Raw genomic sequence first — 15,031 nt, 5'->3', positions numbered from 1 at the left:
GCACAAAGTCCTTATTTGATCAAGTATTCTATTTTAAGGAATGTGAGTTTTGTTTTAGACTTAATGTGACTTATCAAATTGTGAACTTAAACCAGCTAATGGCAAGTTTATCAAAGAGAATTCATGTAGTGTCACGTTAGGAGTTGTGTATATTGAGATAGATTGTTTTTTTTCAAGCTTTCACCTCTGCAAGACAGTTACAAAAAGAAGAAACATGTCTTTGTATTTAGTTAATGAGAAAATATGTGAAACCACATCCAGTATGTGTGCATCTGGCTCGCGAGACATTGTTGGTGGCTTGTGTAAATTGAATGGCTCCCTTTGTACCCAATTGTTTTGTTTTTTATGTTTGTACTTATTTGTATTTTCTTGTATTGCCCCATACAAGCAAGGTTTGGGCATGCTGTAGCAAAGTACTCTTAGCAGTCACGTAAATCTTTCTGTAATATTACGGCAATAACTGTGGGGAACTACTGAATGCCTGTATAGCTCTGGGAACTGTCACACACAATAATAGTCTGGTGTGACATGACCAAAGTAAAGCCAACCTGAGAATTTGTATTTATTTAATTTATTTATAGCGCACTGGAACATCGTCTGTAGGCATAGAAGCGCAGGGACAACACAAACGCAACAAACAAAAAGGCATTCCAAAGATGGGGGGCTGCCACAGAAAAACAACCTTCTTGCACCTGTGATAGTTTGGCTGAGGGTACTTCCAGAAATCCTGAGTTCTTTGACCGTAATATGCGCCGAACAGGTTGCCAGGATAGCTGGTTTGCCAAATATACAGGACTTTCCCCGCGGAGGAATGCATGAGTAATTCACAGTGTCTTAAATGAGATCTGTTTCTGCACAGGCAGCCAATGAAGTGAACTCCTTACTGCAGAGATGTGGTCCGTTCTCCGAAGACCAGAGACTGCTCTAGCAGCATTATTTTGAACCACTTGTAGATGTTAATCACTCCCTTACTGACGCCCTGCAGCAGGCTGGCGCAGTAGTCCAGGCGAGATACAATTATTGCAGACGCAAGTGTTGCGCTATCCGAGGAGTCTAAAAAAGCCTGAATTGTACCAACAATTTAATATATGAATGGGACACAAGACTGCTGACATGTGCTTTCATTGAAAGTTCTGGGTCCAGTACCATACCCAGCATATTTACCTTGGGTAGAGTTGCAAGCTGACAGTCAGCCACTTGGAAGGTGGAATATGCAGCGTCCATTTTACATAGTTTTCAGCCGTTCTGGCCATCATAATGTCAGTTTTTGCATTGAGAACTAACCCATTAAGCACCATCCATTGTTGAATTTGGTAATAAGTGTTAACCGTCAGTGAGTCATGCACATAATCACCAGTAAGAGGAATTAAGGCATTAAGTGTCATCAGCATAATTTGCATACACAATGTCTGCTGCGTCAAAACGATTGAAAAGTGGAGGAGAAAAGATGTTAAAAAGTGTAGGGGATATACAGGATCCCTGTGGGACACCACAGTCCAATTCATAACCCACTGCCATGGCATCCTCACGAAATACTCTGGCCGTTGTTTTGAATAGAAATGACAGAACCAAACAGGTCGCCCCTTTGGAGATGAAAGCAGAATCTTGTAGTCTGGCGGTCAGGAAAGAGTGATCCACAAGATCAAAGGCCGCCGTGAGATCAAGCAGAATCCTTATCGAAGCGCTGAACAATAGTTTTTTTCAAGCCCAGAAGAATGCTAGAATTGCTTCTGAAACACGATAGTTTAAGACCAAGGATATTTTGTTCTAGAAAGTTTTGAATTTGATGGTATGCCACTTTATCCAGAATCTTCAAGAGAAACGGGGAGTTTGTTATAGGGCCATAGTTGCCTGGCAGATTGGGATCAAGTGATGTTTTTTTTTATAGAAGTGGTGAGACCCACGCTTGTTCGAGATAGTAACCATATACTCTCTAAATGAAAGATTGACAAATTTAGTGATCAGAGGAGTAATCAAAATCTGCACACATCTTTACAATAGGTGCAGGGCAGCTATCGTCTTTGCAGGTTGTCGGCTTGATCTTTTGCAGCAAGTCGAGCATATTGGCTTCTGACGAATCAGAGAACTTAAAGAGGCCTGGTGACAGTTGTCTGGCTGGTTTTGCCTAGAAAAGGTTAAACCACAGGGGGAGGCAAATTATTTGTAAAGTCATTAATCCTTTCAATTTTCTGCCTCATGAATTTCTAGACATCCGTACACCATGCAATATCTCTAGTAACTACTCAGGCGGAGGGGCATGGCTCCTCAAGTTCGCCCAGGATCTTAAAAAGTTCCTTTGTGCTCGATGACGTCCCTTTGATTCTTTGCCTGTAGGTTGTTTTCTTAGCCTCACAGGTGGCAAATGTATATGCCCTGGCTGCTCTAGAATAGCTGGCGTTATCCTCTGGGGATGATGATTTCCTCCATATTTTAAAAGCTTGATTTTCTACTGGCATTTGAGGGTCTGAATTTCCGGTGTATAACATTTTTTAGAGGGCTGATATTTATTCTTTATTTAAGCAGTGCAAGGGGATTAACGGCCCACGACACTGCTTCATTTTAAGTTGAGGCCAGCTTAGTAGATGTGGCCAATCTAGCAAGATCAATAAGAATTGGTTCAAAGAACGGGAGCATAGCAGCTGGGGTAAGTTTGCGCAAATTATGACACAGAACTTTGGTTGGCAAATCTTACTTTTTCCTTTTGAAATGACTGAGGGATTTCAAATTGTATGAGTGAGTGGTCTGACCAGGGAACATGGACTCACTTACACATTCCCCAGGACTATCTCATGTGCAATTGCCCAATCCAGAATCCTGCCACCACTATGGGTGGCTTTTAAGATGTTCTGTTTAAAACCCAAGCTCTCTAAAAATGATTGTAGGGTTCTAGCCCTGGGGTTCAAAGGATCCTCATATCCTAGGTTTAAATCCCCCAGAAGGATAGTCTTAAGACTTGGTTTGAGGGAGGACGATAGCATCTCTCATAGTTGGGTGGAGAACTGTACCATATTATTAGGTGGTCGATACAAAACAAACAAATTAAGTGTGGTATTATGATACATGGCCCATTTTACTTGCAGGAGGTCACTATCTGGGATTACCATTGTGTCAAGAGGTTGGATACTAAGTGAGGAGTGGAAGTGAGAGCAACCCCAACTCCTCTCCCCATCACGCGGTCAGATCTCAAGATCTTATAGCCTAGTGGTATAGCCAAAGCAACGGCTGGTCCTGCAGCTGGATGCAACCAAGATTCTGTGATAGCACAGATATCTAGGTCATGTTGCAGGATAAAATCCGAAATCTCTGGAGTGTTTGACAAGCGATCTCATGTTAAGCAATAACAGACGTACAGGTTTTGGATGCCCTTCCCAGACAGTCTCCTCATGACAGGTAAGCTCAGGGTGGGGAATGGCCACCCCACCTTCTGGGTGCTCAACAAGGGTCACTGAAAGTGCGTGGACAGCCTCTTGATTGAAGATTTCAGACTGACTGCTATTAGCTAGTATAACAACGGGAGTACACAGTTCCTGTCCCACCACATTGGACAGAACGGAGGCCTGAGCAGGATTAGGGTTGTAAGTAGATAAACTATCCACACCCAGTGGACTGCCACCGGACAGATCCCTGAGCAGTGAAGGGCCAAGCCAGCTTTCTCCCTAGACACCAGTTCCTTAACTGACTGCGGCTCGGAACGAGCAATGTCATTAGAGATGGTTCCTCCGTACCTCTTGCTTACCAGGGTACTCTGAGCCACTAAACACCCCTAGAGGGGCCCCAAAGCCCCTGTGGCTGTTTGGAAAACTAAAAACAGTACCAAAGTGTGGCTGGTGCTCAGCTACAATTTGACTGACCTACTGCAAGTGTTGTGCATTGAAAATATAATATAACTAGCATTAGTTTGGCAAAACGTGTGCACGTTAATAAAAGGACTCTAATTACTGCACTAGACAAAATCAAATCTCCAGCATGGGGTCTTGAAGGGATTCACATGCTCATGAATATTCCCAGTCGTCAGGCTGGGAATCCTCAGTAAAATTAAAGCAGTTTATATTGAAGCTAAAAAACTGTTTGTCTCCTCTGTTAGCCTATCAATGTCACTTTGGGTCATACCGCCTCAGCCAATGACACTCGTCCTCATAAGCGCCACCCCTGGAGGCCATCTTCAGATTTTAACTGCACATTTCTCGCATTGGGAGTCCTCCTGTTTCGCTCCTCGAAATCCAACAACGTTTTGCAGTTTTTTGCCTTTTTTTGCCACAATTAATCGATTCTTCATCTTCTGCCACCTTGTGACTACCGGTGGCAGTGACCCGTTGCCACAGGGGATCCTCTATCCATTGTTGGATCTCCAAATTGTGGCATGCCATGCCCAGATTGGGCCTTTACTTTGACACCATGGCAGACGCCACAAAGAAGTCTTTTCAGGTCCTGTGAGAACTGCAGCCTGAAGAATATATTCGAGGATCAGCAACTCAGGTGCATTTACTGCCCACATCACAACCACGATGCGGGCAGATGTCTGATTTGCAAATCATTTTCATCGAAGTTATAGAAGGATGCATTAGGAGGGTGGTGGCATGGATCTAAGAAGGTAAGGCCTCAGACGTGGCCTCTGGGGCTGGGCATAGTTAGGCCTCTTCTAGGACCAATTGGTCCAAAGAGCGTGCCCCCTCATATAAAAAGGTTGAGGTCCTTTGAGGATGCTTCCCTGGAGAAGATCTGAACGGCTTTGTCAGCAGTTCCTGTGGCTGCAGGACCCAGTGCAGAGAGAGGCTGGTTGCCATCACAGGCTCTGTCGATGGTTAGCCTACCAGTAGGCTGGCAGATTCCATCAACGAGAAAATCGCTAGCCTCAGCACCCAAACACAAGTCATAGTCTAAGGAGTCTTCCATGGTCCTGTCACCGGCTCCACCATCATCGACTGTCTACATGAGCCTCGTTAATGACTTCATCCACCAGCACTGTCGCCATGTCAGCAAGTAACTAGTCAACGACCCAGTCTACGAAGACTGCTCTTCCTTCGACCGCTGCAGCACCACAGGCCTCGTCCACAACAGTCACCTTTACCACTGAAACAGTTACCATGCCCAGGGGTTCCTTGCCACCTAGACCTCCGTTAGCGTTTCTGACGACAGTCCCGTCAACCACAGGACATGTTCCTGCTCAACAGGCTCCAGTTGTCGCTTCTTTCCCTAAGGGCTCTGGTTTGGTGAGAGATATGCCTCCAGCTCAGGAATTCCTGCATCGACCCAGAAAGGCTTTGCCCGTCTTCACTCTGGCACTTCTCGGATCCCCAGGTGGTCTCCAGCAATCTATACCACTTCTGGGTAGGACCTACTGATCGGGAATGGCAGCGAAGGGAACCTGACCCCACTCTGCCAATCCCGCAAGTGTCACCGGCACGCTAGCCTTCTCAGCCGTTTAGCCCTCCACAGGGCCTGGCTCCAGCTCGTGCACCGAAAGATATGTCCTTGGACATCCTAACCACTTTGCATATACTGGTGGCTGAAATCCAGCAGCGACTGCCCACTGCTTCCACCTCTGTTCCGGCAAGGAGCCATCCAAGGCCTTCTCAGGCTCTGCCACCACCACTACCTCGTAAGGCCCCAGTTGTCCCTCGGCCAGTGCTGGTGGCTCTGTCCCCCTGTGGTGGAGAAAGCACCTCAGATGGACACTGACACGGATACCATCACAACCGGTATGAGTTTGATAACTACGTTCCCGTGCATGGGGAAACCTCTGATGTCGATGTGCCCTCCAGGGGCTCTCCTCGGACGAGATTGGGTAATTCCACTCCATATCATCTAGGGCTCCCTATCTGCTCAACTTATACCGGAGGCTAAGAAAAGGAAAGGTTTCCTTTTTGAACGACGAGCGCCCGTCAAGAAGACCATCGTCTCAGTTCCCCAGTTGGATGACATGTGGGAGGATGGCCTAGCTGTCATGAAGGCCCCTAATGCCACTCCTATTGAATGAGACCGGTTGGAGAAGTCGTACCGGGTTCCAGACTGCCCCATAGGTCCTCGGGTCCCAACCCTTCCCAGACTGGTCGTGGCTGCCGCTAGGAAGAGCTCTTCCAACCCCCCTACTTAGTCTATGGTTCCTCCGGACCCGGAGGGGGAAAGAGCTGGATGCAGCAGAAAAATGCATCATCCCGACAGCAGCATCCCCAATCAAGGCCGCCAACACCCTCAGAATCCTATCGAGGTATGACAGAGTTGTGGTAGAAGTTGGGGCCCATCCTTGACTTACTTCCTGAGGATAAGCAGGCAGAAGCCCTAGCCTTGCTCCGCGGAGGGGAGGTTGGACTGACCACGCTATCACTCTCGCCCTCGATATTGCGGACTTCGGCAATGGTGTGGTCCTCCATCGCTAGGATTGGCTCAAGGCCACCAACTTCCACATGGACGTGCAGTACAAGGTAATCATGTCGTTTGGTGACGACAACTTGTTTGGGAAGGCGGTCAACGATACTCTACAGGCCATCAAGACAGACACTGAGACGGCACGTTCTATTGGCACCCTTCAGCAGATGAGCCTGTCCTTTCGTTTCTCTAAAGGAAGCCTCCAGGTCATCCAAGGTTTCCTCCCCTATCCCCCTTATCGTCAGCTCTCCCACTCTACCACCCAGTATTCTTACAGGGGACGCTCCCAGGCCTACGGCAGTGGCACCCAGCATCGTCGTCAACCCCCCTCCAAACATAGGGCACAATTGCTGAGGCAGTCCTAAACCACCCCAGGACCCGCGCCCCCCCAATCAAACGTTGTCTTTCAGTGGCGAAAGATCTCCACTAAAAAATAAGGTGCTTGATGTCCTTCAATGGGGGAATGCGTTGGAATTCCAGGACAAACGTCCTTGCAGTCCTGCTGTCGTTCAACAAGAACTGCATGTGGCACAACTGATAGTTTCAAGCCATGCTAAGCAAAGGGGCTTTGGCGTGTACTCCAGATACTTTCTGGTAAGGAAGATGTCATGAGGGTGGCAACCAAATCTAGACTTGCGATTCCTCAAGTTCCTCATATCTCTGAAGTTCAGGATAGCCACGTTGCAGCACATGCTCGACCAGCCGGAGGAAGGGAATTTCCTGGCGACCTTTGACATTGGAGGATGCTTACTTCCACATCCCCATTCATCGCAAACACCGGCGGATCCTGCGTTTTGTTGAGGGGAGGCATCACCAATTCAAGGCCCAACCTTTCGGTCTGCAAATCAGGCCTGAGGGTGTTCACCAAATGCTTGGCCCTGTTGCAGGCGTATCTGCGCTGCATAGGAATCCACGTCTACCTTTACCTGGATGATTGGCTCATCCGTTCCTGTGCTGGAAATCCAGCATACTCCAGGGACCATTCAGATCCTGACTTCGTTAGGATCCTTGATACACTATCAGAAATCTTGCGTAGTGCCATCTTAGAACACCCTGTTCTTGGGTGCCTTGCTCAACACACTCTTGTGTCTAGTGACTCCCTCGGAAGCAAGGTGGAAGGCCATCTTGGGAAAGGTCTAATGGCAGCTTCCGTTGCAAAGGTCTGGTAATAAGTCCCTGCTGGGGATGATGTCCTTCCGCATCCATCTAGTTCACTTTTGCCGACTGCAGATGAGACCCCTTCAGAAGTTCCTGGATGCTATGTGGCGGCAAGTCACTGGCACATGGACCTTCATAATCGCCTTCAATCGGGCATTCCGCAAAGCCCTGCAATGGTGGTCACTTCGCCTGCAGCTCTTGCAGGGTGCTCACTTTCAAATCCCGGCATATCAGGCTACAGTCAAGACTGACGCCTCCCTAGAAGGTGGAACTGCAGGTAGTCTTCTGGGCCCTCAAGTCTTTTAAGCCTCAGCTCCAGGGGAAGGTAGTCTTCATGGACAACACAATCACCATGTTCTACATGAGGAAGCGGGGTAGGACGCCCTGCACCGCGCTCCCCCTAGAGGCACAGAATCTGTGACGCTGGGCCATTGTTGAACACAAGTTCCTCGTCCCTTTTCACCTAGCAGGCGTCCAGAATACCATTGCACCCCTCTCAGCAGGGCGCTACGATCCTGCCACGAATGGGAGCTTTATCAGGCGCAAGTGTCTCGTCTCTTCAATGAGTGGGGTCCCCCTCAGATCGACCTCTTCATGACAGCTACCAACGCCAAGTGCCAAAGCAGATATCCTCAGCCAAGTCTGGGGGACATCTTCTCGTTCCCTATGGAGGGCCGCTTTCTGTACGCTTTCCCACCGATTCCGATGTTACTAAGAATGATCAACACACCGGCGTGGCCCAGACAGATCTGGTACTCAGACCTTCTCCATCTGTCTGTAGTTCGAGCCATCAGACTTCCTCCACTTCCAGACCGCCTCTCCAGAGAAGACGGGTCAATCCTGCACCACTACCCAGCGTCTGAGACTCACGACCTGACTCCTGCAGTCCTAGAGTTCGCGCACTACTTGCGCAGCCTTTGAAATGAAAAACGATTCTTGCCAAGGCCCACCTTCCCCTCTACGCTTGCTTGCTACAAACACAAGTGGAAGCAATTTACAGTATTGTGCTGGCGACAGAAGATCTCTCTGATGCGCGTAATGGCGCTGCAGCTTCTCCCGTACCTGCTCTCGTTGGCCAAGCCTGGCCTTGCCCACGCATCTGTCATGGTGCACCTGGCCGCCATATCCCGTTACACCCGGGCAAGCTCTCACTGTGGTCGCACAGGCTCGTTAAGGAGTTTCTCAAGGGCCACTTCAGAACATAGCCTACGATGAAAGCTCCTGCCCCGGCATGGGAGCTAAATGTGGTACTTTCCAGACAGATGGGTCCTCCATTTGATCCAATACATCGAGCACCTTTGACGTTTCTGTCGAAGAAGACTGCCTTCCTGGTGGCGATCACCTCTGCCAGGCGTGTCGGGGAAATGCGGGCATCCTCCATTTATGCCAAAAGTACTGTCAGACTTGCATCTCAACAAGCCTTTGGTTCTGCCAGTTTTCTTCCTGACTCCTCCTTCGCCTGCTAAAATGGCGTTGCATTCACTGAATGTGGCGCACGCCCGGAAGTTCTATGTTGCACGCACAAAGGACTTTTGAAAGATTTCTCAAATGTTTAACAATTTTGGACCTGTGCGACATGGGAAAGCCCGGTCTATGGCTTCCATCTCCAGGTGACTCTCCGGCTGTATCATGCATTGCCATCGTCTGGCTAACAGACTGCTTCCAGGCCGGCCAAGAGCCCATTTCACTAGAGCCATCACAGCAACAACAGTTTCTCTCTGGTTTTCCCCTGCTCGACATATGCCGGGCAGCTACATGGAGGTCTATCCACACCTTCACAAGATTTGACTACGTCGACAGGGATTCCAGGGAGTCCCGTGTCTGCCAAGCAATGCTGCGCAAGCTGTTTTTTTTAGGAGAGTCTGTTCCAGGGGTAAGTGTATTGCTTCTTGACCCTTGCCACCTCCTGTGGTTGTGTATATGTACTGCTGTGTAATGATATTTATGGACATGTGAATCCATGCAAGACCCCATGCTGGTGAAGGAACAAGTTACTTACACGTAACTCTTGTTCTCCAGCCTGGATTCACATGTGAACCCTCCCTCCTTCCCCTCTTTGGCTCTTCTTGGTTCATACAGCCGCTTTACGTCCATGACCAAATCTGAAGATGGCCACCAGGGTGGAACTTAAAACAACGAGTGTCTTTGGATGGGGCATTATGACTCAGTGACACTGATGGACTATAAAGGAGACTGTTTATTTTAGCTTAGAGTCTAAACTGCTTTCATTTTTACCAAGGATTCCTAGCCTGACGATGGGGAATATTTATGAGCATGTGAATCCATGCAAGACCCATGCTGGAGAACTAGAGTAAGTAACTTGTTCCTTAGTGACCGTTTTGTAGTTCTTAACACTGGACTGTACAAACAATCCTTTTAACTGATCAATCAAATTATCAACTGTTGTTGACCTATCTTTATCGCTCTAGGACTTTTCTCAAGACCTTAACAAGGGTTATACTCTTATTTACCTTATTGCTCAGGGATGCTACCTAGAAAGAAAAGTAAAAGTGTATTTAGTAAAGAACTTAACAGATTTGTGTTTAGATAATTAGCCAGTATTAAGATTCTTCCCAAACAAACATTGCATTATAAATAGTTGCATAGAACAAGTTGCAAAACGGACAGATAAAATTTAGCAATAGTCCTTAGAACCAGTGCATGTAATGGGAAAGTGTAAATGTGACCTACTTTATTTATATAAAGTTGACTTTGTAATTAGGCATGTGATAGTACTGATGAGAAACATTTTAAAAGAAAATAGAGACTAGATTTAGTATCCGCCTTATGATCAAAAGGAAAAGTGACACAGTAATTGTGTATTCCAAACAAACAGTGATCAGATTGAGTTTGAACCAGTCGTTTTTTTCTATTTAAAATTTTCATTTATCAACATTATCAATATTATTATTGGGTGTTTATATTGAGCCGCTGACCTAGCTTTGGGAAGTAACTGAATACTTTACAATCATAGGGGGAAGAACACAGTGAGGGAAGCAGAGACAAAGGGAGCACAGAGCTAACTGGGTATAGCAGGCAATTTGCAGCAATAGATCTGCAAGAAACCAGGGGAGGAGACAGTGGGGAACAGATCACTGATTGTCAGGTCGGATGGGGAGTGGAGAGTGTGTGGACCTAGGGGTTGGGGAGGAGCCATTCCTTAAAGAGGAAGGCCTTTGAGGCAATTTGTAGCTAAAGAAAACCAAGTTAAGATCGTGCACGCAGTAGAACCTAATGATTGTTTCCTCTGAATCCATAGTAAATTATCTGTAACGTTGGGCAGTCCAAGTCCTAGCTACCGCAAGATAGATGCAGACAGTAACACAGCTATCTGATTGCTACTTAACAAATTCAATCAAATAAGGGACAACAATCAACTACCCAGCTTAGATTGACAAGTAGTCACGACTGTCATGGATCTTACTTTTTAGTGAAAGGGAATAATTAGAGAACAGATTTCATTTATAAACCGTTCATTTAATTCCAGCACTGTGTAAGAACAATGATGAAAACTAGTATCAACAGAGCTGCCAATTAGCAAATTAAAATATTCAAATACAATGTTTTCAAGTAAGAGCTGCTTCTAATAATTTCTAATTACTGGTTTGACCAATTGTGCCAATAACCAAATTCTATTTAACCTATTCATACTATATATCGGTCTGGAGCCCCTAGCATATATTGAGGCCCATAATTGCTGTCCTTGTATTGAGCAAAATAATTGAAGGGAACTGTAGTGCACTTAGCAACCATATAATTGCATGGAATAATACCAAATAGAAAAGCTTAAACGTCTACAAACACTTTTATCTTTTATTAAGATTTTTTCTACTAGCTATTGATGATCTTTAATATTTTTGTGAATAAGACCCCACCTCCCTCTTTGAGACTGTATGTGAACAGACTAGTGGACTTTTGGAAACAGCTTACATCCACACATGGAATTGGTATGGCATAACGTACATATATGTAAAGCAGTCTTGCTGAACTTGCACTGCTCATTACCTAGAGCCACAAGCATTCTGTTACATAGCTGATTGAGGACCACAAGAATCCAGGTCCAGGTGCCAGAATGAAGGAAAAACTGGTTTTATTTGCAACAAAGGTAATCTCTCCTCCGTTATTCAAATAGTCTTCACGCTCTAGTGGTATCAGTTGAGGAAGGCCTTCTTAAATAGAAGTCTCTTGGACTAACATTCCTGTCTGTCTCTTTCTGGTCTGAAAGCACATTGTAGTCCAGGCTTGGTGTTGGGGTGTATTGGTGTTGGGGTGCTGTCACCTCTGGTCCCACTTTCCAGATCTGTAGATATTGCTGTGTCTCTTCCAACAGTTGTAACAGCTGGGGTTTTGCTTCCAGTGGCTGGCTTTCTGGCTCTGGTTTCCACAGAGCATGCCTCAAGGGTATTATCACCTTCCTGTCCCGGGGTCATGATCTCTACCCTCCTCAGTTCTTTTCTAGCTCTTTTATGAGCCTGCCTCCCCCACGCCCCAATGCAACATGCTCAATCCTCCTTCCACAGTGGGCTGAACACTTTATCAGGGTCTTGTGCTACCCCTTGCGTTGGCCAATGCTTGCCCACTTGTTTTTTCTCCTCCTATTCTTTTCTGTTCTTACTGGACCTCCTAGCCCTGGATGTTTCTTACTTTTCAACTACCTATTGCTGCCCCCCCAACCACCTCCTTGAGGTTTCCCCCTACCCTACCACCTGATATCTTGCTCTTTCCGCCAGCTGCTATTCCACTCTGGTCATCACCCGCTTGTGCACTCTGCATGCCACAACGCGTTTGCCTCAGTTCACCCATTGCTGCTCTCCTCCCACCACCTGCTACTACCTGATGTGTCCCTCCTTCTAGTTGCCGCCTTTTATCGTCCCTCATTCTGCTCACCCCTGGCCCTAGGGCACGGGTATTTTCAGGTTTCCTTGTTTATTATATTACTGACTTTAACTATACTGCTTTTGGGGCAGGGGTTACTCTTACATACATGGAACATGATGTTTGTTCCCCTTCTGCCAAGTTTTTCCCCCCAGCATTTCCTGTGGTCCGATTTGCTCCATCCAAACACTGGAAGACTCTGTAGAACCTGTTTGAACAGCAAAGCAGTTAGTTCGAAATTGGGAAATGGCTGTGTCTCACTGTTGCAGAGCTTGTTATTGAGGATATCTTAGTGACAGTTGTTCTCTATCTTATAGGTATTCCAACAGAACAGTGACTGGGCCTTCAGTGTTTATGCTCCCCTCTCTCTATGTGGTTTCTACAGCCATTTTATTCTACTAACTGGGTGGTACCCTGAAAGGAAGGGGATTGGTGTGCATCTGATGATTCACATTTTCCAAATTAGAAGAAAGGATCTTGGCGAGACCAGGGACACACCTGACCTACGGACCTAAAGGCTCCCCTAGTTAATTGTATCTTCCGTCTGAGTGGCAGTTTGAGTGGCAGTTAAAAGATTTATCTTCTGCTGGTTTCCCGCCATAGACATTGTAGAGAAGCAGACATGTATGTCATTGATAGAACCCACACCCTCACCTTCGATATTGGATAAAGAACAAGAAGCCACTGTGCATGACACCAGGTATTATTCCAATACTGCATCTCGTGTATGAGTGACGTTATGAACTCAACCATACAGAATGTACCTTCACACTGAAGTGGTAGCAGGATATTTGCAGACACCACTGAATATCTAGCTTTAAAGGAAATGTGACGAGTGCAAACTGATGTCATAAGCAGAAGACACAACACATTGAAACTAGAAGTATACTTAAAGAATGAAGCTGTAACTGAAGAAACAAGAGTAAGCCTACATACAAGTGAGAAGAAACCATATATATTCAAAAGATAAGTAACCAGATGAGTAGTAAAGGCATATTCGCAGAAACACAAGGTAGATGAGTCACATAGACACTTGTTGCAGTAGAAAATACAATATGGCTAAAGCAGCCATGTTGAAAAGATGGACGTTTGCTCTGAATAAAAGTAAGTGAAAAGCTAAAGGATGGAGACCAGCGCTGCAGAGCTGACAGACGCTGGAAGTAAATTTGTGCATGAACAAAGAATAGCTGTTGGCCAGAGATCAAGGATGCTGCAGCAAGAAGCAATTGTAGAGTGCAAAGGGAGTTAACGAGGATAAGCAATATACAGGACATATTTCTTCTAAATTAAGTAAATTAGTGAACATTTGTGAATACAAAGTATTGAACAATTAAAGATGCAGGAAGCATTTGTGAGATGGAGCAACAAAGTCTCCAGAGGCCGAAGTGAGTTATGACACCCAGGATAATTGAATCAAATAGCACTAAATGGAAAGACGAGAAGGACAAAATCATGGTCTCTTCACAGGCGATTCAAGTCTTAAAAACAAGCCCTATTAATTAGGCTCTTACTGAAGATGGTGATGTATCTACAATCTCTTAAAAGTCCCATTGAAGAGAATATCTAGCAAGGTCAAGTACAAAGGAGAAGCCTTGGCTGATGAGAGATGGTAGACTAAGTGGGCAGTAGTCTGAGGTTGTTCTCTGCACCTGGTTTTCGTTTTGCTGAATGTCCAAGGTTGGAAGAGAATGCAAACCAATCAGAGGGCCTATGCAACGGTGAGCATACATTGTTGCAGGGTCCAATCCTCTGTTATGCTGCTATAATCTGTAGTATATGTAGTGGGAGGGAAGTTCAAGGCATGCCTGCCAGATGAGGGGCAGCCAATGATGTTACGAACACTTAGAGAAACTATAAGTAGATGCGTTCCCCTAACCAATCCCTCCCTCCGGTAGGTTTTATTATTTGCCATGTAGGATGACGTCCTAGCTGACACGCATCGAGGTATAAAGCCTTTGTGTAACTGACATGTAATTGAGTGTGTGTGGACTACGATTTGTTGTTCGCCAGGTTCCCTACTTTATTGAACTGATGATAAAGTAGTATTTTGCCATTTTCTTTGAGTATGTCCAGTTATTTGGGCCCGAGATAATTGATTATGCTAATCCCATTCTGCGCATAACAACGCTCAATGGTGCTACTGCACAACATCAATTGGACACCCCACTTTTTGCAATTGTTTTTGCTCCACTTCCTTGCTAATCTGTTTTACGGTCACTGATCGGTCCCTATGAATATCCGTGCATGATGACCTTTTCTCCATAGTAAAGTTCTCTATTTTTATTGCACTGATCTTATGTGCAGTGTGGTAGGGATAATTTGTGTCCCCTTAACTTTGTTTTTGGTAATTTTGTGGTTACTTGCATGATGTCTCTAGGATCGACTGGTAGCAAATACATTTGGTCTTTTTTTATAATCTTGTGCACTTTTTCATTTTACTGCTTAATGCCAATTAGAGTACAATATATATTCAATGGCTGTGCCACGATATTTTTGCCTGTCCTTTGGCTATCTTCTAGTTTGACCTTCTTTCTGACCTGTAATGGAGGCATTTTCATATATACCTTCAGCTTTCGTGGGCAAAAAGTGCCTGTGTGTGTGGCCGGATGTGAGTGCTGGGTCTGCCTTGACA

The 15,031-nt window shown here is 45.9% G+C and overlaps 1 protein-coding gene across 4 annotated transcripts in view; it reads left to right on the top strand.

The window, feature by feature from the left end:
• The window catches only part of DENND4C (DENN domain containing 4C), a 2,555,958-nt gene that overhangs the window by 1,242,342 nt on the left and 1,298,585 nt on the right, over positions 1 to 15,031 (top strand). The window lies entirely within an intron of this gene.

Source organism: Ambystoma mexicanum, chromosome 6p (assembly GCF_040938575.1).
Source record: "Ambystoma mexicanum isolate Mex_15411 chromosome 6p, UKY_AmexF1_1, whole genome shotgun sequence".
Taxonomy (NCBI): Eukaryota; Metazoa; Chordata; class Amphibia; order Caudata; family Ambystomatidae; genus Ambystoma; species Ambystoma mexicanum.
This window is presented reverse-complemented; position numbering and strand designations above follow the sequence as displayed.